The sequence below is a fragment of the Rhyacophila brunnea genome, unplaced genomic scaffold (genome assembly GCF_057557595.1).
Source record: "Rhyacophila brunnea isolate RB1 unplaced genomic scaffold, BYU_Rbru_1.0 scaffold_66, whole genome shotgun sequence".
Taxonomy (NCBI): domain Eukaryota; kingdom Metazoa; phylum Arthropoda; class Insecta; order Trichoptera; family Rhyacophilidae; genus Rhyacophila; species Rhyacophila brunnea.
In genome coordinates this window covers 1,700,784-1,708,210 of record NW_028233335.1, presented here as the reverse complement: position 1 = coordinate 1,708,210, position 7,427 = coordinate 1,700,784, and positions in this window count along the sequence as shown.

Genomic DNA, 7,427 nt, shown 5'->3' with positions numbered 1-7,427 from the left:
CAGACTGTCTTTGTAATTCTTTCAATATAACTTCTTTGCATCTTTATATATACATACTATCCTATTTTTTTGTATTTTGTCTTGGTTGTTGTATAATATCCCCATATAAAAATCTTTTAGCATATCAATTACATTATTGTTTTATTTTTTGATAAAAAGAGCCGTGTATTTGAATACAAGTAAGTTATTAAGGTCGTATCCAAAAAAATACAATTTTCTGTTTTAGTAATAAAAAGTTTATCATACTCTTCAAAGATTTTTGCCTGTAAATATGGATGTATAAAAAACACTATATAAGCTAGTAAGTTAAAATCTATACCTAAAATATTACATGGAAATTATTTATTGATTAATGGAATTGAAATTTTATAAACTTATACTTGAAAAGATGTGCGAAAGTGTAATACATTCTAATAATGTGTAAGCATTTTTAATGTGCTGATATATCGATATAGTTACTATGCTATTCATTACAAAATACTCAGAAAACAACCAAATAATAGTTACTATAGGCTATAAATGAATAGTTATATCGAAAAGACAAACAAAACATAGAACTAAACCTATATAAAAAAATTAAAGGCTTTTTTCAATGCATTAACACAAATTCAGAGATACGTAACTTTTACTAGTTGTATATATATAGAAAATATATACAAAAAAAATGTATTTACTGCACGTTTGAAAACTACTTATAAGTAAAATATATATAGCAATGCTTTAAGACATATGTATACCATTAAAAAGTGATTTTTTTCCATGAAAATCAATACAAAGACGCGCAAATACACTGATTAAAGTTTAAGATTTCTTTATTTGAAAAATTAACACCTTTTTTGGCTAAAAATATTTATAAATCATATTTATCGCAGCTATTTGCCTAAATCTTTATCATAGATCTATTTATATACAATGTAATACCCATAGAATTAATATTATATTTATAATAGAAGTATATCTGAAATATTAAAAATCTATATAATGCAATTTTTCCTATTTTTTTGTAATTTTATTAATACTGTTCATGTTACCATTTATTATGTTTCTTTCTGGTAACTATTTGTTTAATGGTTAAATTATTTACCTCATATATTTTGCTTCCATTAAATAGTTTTAAACTTTACCACTATTAAAATGTCTTTAAACTTTATTTTGGTGATATATTGCATTAAAATTTGCATATAAATGTATGTATCCGCAAATAATTAATGAGAAATAATACCCTAACGCATTAAACTGCTTCTAATATTTTCCAGAATTTTTTGTAAAATACAGATAGGTATAAATGTGTCTAATTTTTAGAAACTACAAAGATCTAAAACAAAATATTTTTTCATTTATCCTGGCTAGAATTTGAATACGATATGAAAAATAAATTAAAAAATGTATTTTATAAGTTCTTCCCTCCTAAAACGAGCAACATAATTTCATATGTATATGGATGAATATTTTTTTTTAAAAATATGCCAACTATGATTTTTTAATGATTCTATTTAAGTGAAGTTATATTACTCGATATGTAAGAGTGAAAAATCAATACTCATTTATGCCATTTAGAATTATTTCTTTTGTACATTTCTTTGATGTATTTTATTTCTACAACACACAGGTGTTTTGATAAACCTATATCAAGAAAAAAATACCTTTTTTTTGTAAATTCATAAATCTTAAGTTCATGAAAATTTTTATTCTAGGTACCTCTACAACAAATTTTTGCACTTCTAGTTAAAAAGAGGATTTGATATTTGAATATATGTGAAAATAAATGAAATCTACATGCAAACCTTTTAGAATCTTATTTAGACAATAAATTTTCAATAAAGATTTTTATCTAATTTTCTTTATAAACGATTGTTAATCATTAACTTTGGTGGCTAAGTATGCAAATTATATATTGATTTAACAATCTAAATCATAAGAGAAAATCTAGATTTTAAATTATCATATCCTCGAATTTAATTTTTATTTTTGTAAATCTTATATGTGTTATCATTCCTTTAACATTACTTCTGCTTACTAGTTTTCCGCGGCACACTATATTTTCAAATATAATTTTTTTGTGAGACAAATCATATTATTTAAGTAAATCTTTATGGTTTTCATTATTCAATACTTATATATATAATATAAGAATTTATTATGTACATGAATCTAAAAATCTATTTTTTGCTATGAAATTTTGAATAAATCATAATTTTGTTGATCAAACCCACCTTAAAGTACCTTTAACGTTATATTTTGATGAAATCCAGATAATAAATTGGAATTAGATTCATATTTATTCAAAAAATATGCTAATTTATAAAAGTCAGGGGTTATAGAAATCATGATCGTATAATTATTTTGAATTTTATAAAATACAACTTAAATGACTATAAAGCAGTTATTTATAGGATTGATATAACATGAATCAAAATATACATTTGGATAATATAAATATTATTTATGTAGAAATGCTTCTAAATTGTAGTTTTTTTTAATCAAATTTTTATAGGTAAAATTATAATTTCAAAGAATGCAATGTATTTAAATGTGTTAATTTGAGCTTATATTGAGAATTAAAAAAATGTGATTTTTTTTGACATAGGCATGATATTTTTTTTATAATGGTTTTTAAAATATAAAAAACATAGAAAAAAAACGAATTTTACTGTATCGTATACATTTTTAAACGATAAAAATTACAAAGTGCAGATAAATATTTGCTATTTAAAAATTCTTATAATAGTTCCGCATTATTAGGTCATAGTACTCTCGTATATCTGTAATTTTATCAATTTTCTCGTACGATTAATCAAAAAACTGACTCAATCAGTCATAGATTAGACTTAAACACTGAAAGATTGACATTTTACCTTCTTAATCGTATATACCGATCAATCGATTCGAAAAGCACACTTATGTTTTCATATTATGACTGGTACTAATAAATATCATATCTTTAATCTTCAAAAAAATATCATCTTAGGCATAATATTCTACTATATCTAAATAGACTTTGAGCATTTTATAGGAGATATTTATAATTCTGTCTTAACAATAAATTTAGAACGTATCTTAAACGTATCTATTTGATATTATAAAATCTTTAAACCCCCTTGATATAAATTTAAACTTTATTTTCCCATTTGATGTAAATAAACTTGTCAACGCTACATTTTTATGATTTTTATCGATATATTTGAATAATAATGCCTTTATAGTTTAATACTACGATATTATGTTTTATTCTTAGCTAAATTGCACAAAAGCTAGGGAAATGTTTACTTTGTCGGATAAAATATGAAAAAAAACCAAGAGATACAATAAAGTTAAAAAAATAATAAATAGATCAAACCAAATCAATAGATTTTCTCCAATAATATAATTAAAAAGTACTTTAAAATATTACAAGATCGAAAATTTTAATAAATATCTTTTCATCCACAATTACCCTAACAATTACTTATATATATTTACTAAAAACAATATTAATATAAATATTAATACTTATAAAATCCATAAATAATTTAAAAGGCAGACCGCCGATTTTAAATCATACTAATAAGTAAAAATACATGGTAATACAATCAGAAAATACATTAGAAGGTCATATTACTTGCCAAAACATTAAGTTAAATAATAATTTACCTAATCTAACAATTATAACACGACCAAAACAATATAAATAAAATTGCGGTAAATCAATAAACATACTATATCGGTAAAAACCGTTGTTTATTTAAAAAACCAATAAATAGCCAAAAATCTATCTCTAAAATTACAAATTTAAATGAATACTAAGATAAATATATGTGATTGAGGCTAAATCTATTATGGTTTACATAAAATTTATTTTAAAAGAAGATCAAAAATGGATTTCTTAAAATAAAAAGAAAACTCACATCAAATCAAAAGTTTTTTGAAACGTATTTTACTGCAAAACAATGTCTTTCTAAAGTATTTTTTTAACTATACTACTATCACATTTCTTGTTTGCATTTCTCAATCCAATAAAATAATTTTAAAAGATGATTTATAGCGCTATAATATTTTTTCTAGAGTATTTTTTTAACGACACTACTATCACATTTCTCGGTCCAATAAATAATTAAAAAAGATGATTTATAGCATAATAATGTTTTTCTAAAGTGCATTTTTAAATACTTTATATTCATATTTCTATCTTACATATACTACAAAATGAATGCTATTGATCATTCATCGCTTAAAAATCGAATGTTATGTTCCTGGTATTAGCGACCATTAATTTTTTTTCACATTCATACTGGTATCAGTGCGTTCGTCAAAAAGAAGTTTTGAGACTGAATTCAAAAGAAAATAGATATGTTTATCCACATAAATTTCCATGATTTTGAAACCCACAATTGGGCTATATTCTTATATCAAATTTTTTTATAATTATTAATACTAAGAGCCCATTTGTCTTTTCACATTTTAAAAAATACAAAATTTACACATAAATTGATCGGAAACATATATAATTGCCAAAATAAGCTTTTAAATTACAGAAATTATATGCATAGTGATTTTTGTGTACATGCGAAATAAATTTATCGGCGTGCATGAATTATATTAATGACACACATCAGAAAATCAAAATATTTGACTTAAAAAATAAATCTAAAACCATTTTTTTTTGATTTTATGAATATATTTTACTTTCGAGGTGACGCTAATATTTCTTTGTGTCTTATCTTAAAAGATAAATATCATTAATATAAGAAACACATATTGGTAGATATTAAATATAGGTTTATATAGTTTTTGTGTAAACATACGGTATTCTTTTTTTATTGGCTGATGCTTTTCTACTATTTGATGGGTTTTGGCTATATATGATTAAGCATGGGGCATATACTAATATTTGTTAAATACCATAAAAATTTATAATTATCCTTGAATACATTAAATTTCAGCAAAGAGCTTGTAATTTTCGTTAAATACCATAATGAAAATATCAAAATCTTCTTTAAAATGATTGGGAATGCCTCTCTCGAGGTTTTTAAGTAAAAATACATTTCTAATTTTCTTCATCTATTTTTTAGTGTTATTCGAACGATATTTTGTGCTTATTTTTCTAAAATATATCTAATGAAGTAAATCCAAATATTTTTTACAATTTATTAATTTATGGGTTAAGTTCCCTTTTATCAATTTTATCTATTTAGACGTGGTCAGCCCCACATATTTTATATAAGAACATTTGGGATAAATCTTAATGAATTTTTAATATGTTGGAATTTCATTTTGCAATCATTTACAGATTAAAAATGTTTTTTACCAATTTATATGAGATGAAACAAATAATTTTTAAAAGATGAGGGTAATTAATCATTATTATTGGAAAAAGGTTTAAAAAGAAAACCATAGTTTTTCATGAACAAAATTAACAATCAAAAAACAAATTTATCCATAAATACTAAATAAATTAGAACAAATCAAACTATTATTAAAACAAGAAGCATAGTAAAAACCCCATATATTATACTTTTACAAAATTTGAAGCTTATAAAATACGATATATTAGAAAATTAATACTCTCTTATTTACAAATGTAGAACTCGAATATTGCCATACTTAATAAATTATGATGGGTTGGTTACAAAATACCATAAATCGTATATTAAGGGGTTGGGAATGTCAACGGAAGCAGAAGCTTACGCACAAACAATAAGATTGAGAAAGACACTTGAACTAATAGGTCTTGATAGAAGAAGATTGTAAATATGATGAGGTGTAAAGAAGATCAAACGAATCTGTTCTATAGAGCAATCTAAAGTTTTTCTTGAACAATTATTAAAAGCTAAAAATCACATTAACCCATAAATATAAATATTCTCTATTATATTTTTAAGCCAAAGTTTTTAATTTCAGATTATTTACCATTTCAAAGATTCGATGAATTAAGAATTTAAAAGACTTTTAAATATTATCGTATTATAAGAAAAAGATAAATTAACATATAAATTGTAAAAATATTGTTCGATGTAGGAAATTACATAATGTTATCTATAAAAGGTATAATCCCAAAATAATATAAATATGTCAGATGAATATTATATCCAATTGGGATCTGAATATTTGAGATATTTTGGGAATATATAAAAAAGAGTATTAAAGAAAGCGGATTTTGTTTATTTAGTTTGGTTAGATGTTTTTACAATGCTAGTAGAAACTGCTGTTAGCAAATTTAATCCACTTGAATGATTTAATTTTGATTTATTAAATAATTATATGTTTTTGAAATACTTGAATAATTATCTTGGAAGATAAAATATCAAATTTATATTAAGAAAAAAATTTGTGTTATAAAACCTGCTGTTATTTATTTATTAAGAAATGACATGAAAATAATGATTTCTTGGAATATAATAAGGTTTTAGTTTTTTACTTTTTCAAATTAACCCTAAAATACTAGTTGAAAATAATAATTTGTATTAAATATTGATAAGTCGCGGAAATATAGTTTTTTACACAATTACTGCATATTATTTGCATTGTTTGGCATAATATATTAAAATAATACCCTCGGAACCATAAAAAAATATTTTTAATCGAATTTAATTTAAGAATATTTTACACATTAGAACTTAGTTCAATTTAGAAGGTGTCAGGAAATTGATTTCTATTTTATTATATACAGATGTAAATTATAAACTTTTTACTCATAGTTTGATTTAGTATTGTAATTTCAGATTTTTTCTTCACTGATGTGAAATTTTTCAATTTTTAAAAATCTAATCAATTTACTTCTTTAATCCGATAAAATGGAATAAAAATCTTGATTAGAAATCAAACATGATTATTGTGGTCTAATACAAAACATTATAAATATTTTTATTTTAAATTAGAAAAGATTCGTTCATTATATATATAATTAAATTCCTAATAATGGACCCAATTGTTTTTTTAATAGAATTGGTGAAATTTATAACCTTTCAGCGTATCGACTAGCTTTTACGATAAAGCAATCGATATATTTATTTATAGATTAATATTTATTGTTTATAAATATAGAAGAATTAGCAATTTAGATTTTTGGTTCTAAATACTGATTTTAAAATCAATTTTTCTTTGATTAAATGCTATGTGTATGAAAAGATTTAAATATCACCAAATCATTTAATATTCACATTATTTTTGCGTCAATTTAATTCTATTTATGGTTAATTAAATTTTTAGCCATTTAAATTTGTTCACAAAATTTATATTGTTTTATAGACTATATTTGCTTAATGCTTCTTAGACACATAATCTTTACAATCTTTCTCAATGCATCGCCTTCTTTAAAGATAATATTTAATTTTATTAAAAATTTCATTATGAATGTTATTACCTTTTTTTTCTATTAAATCTTGTTTAAAAAATTACGTTGCACTATAGATTTTTTTCAAGAAAGTAAAATCTTTTTAATATAAATTCTA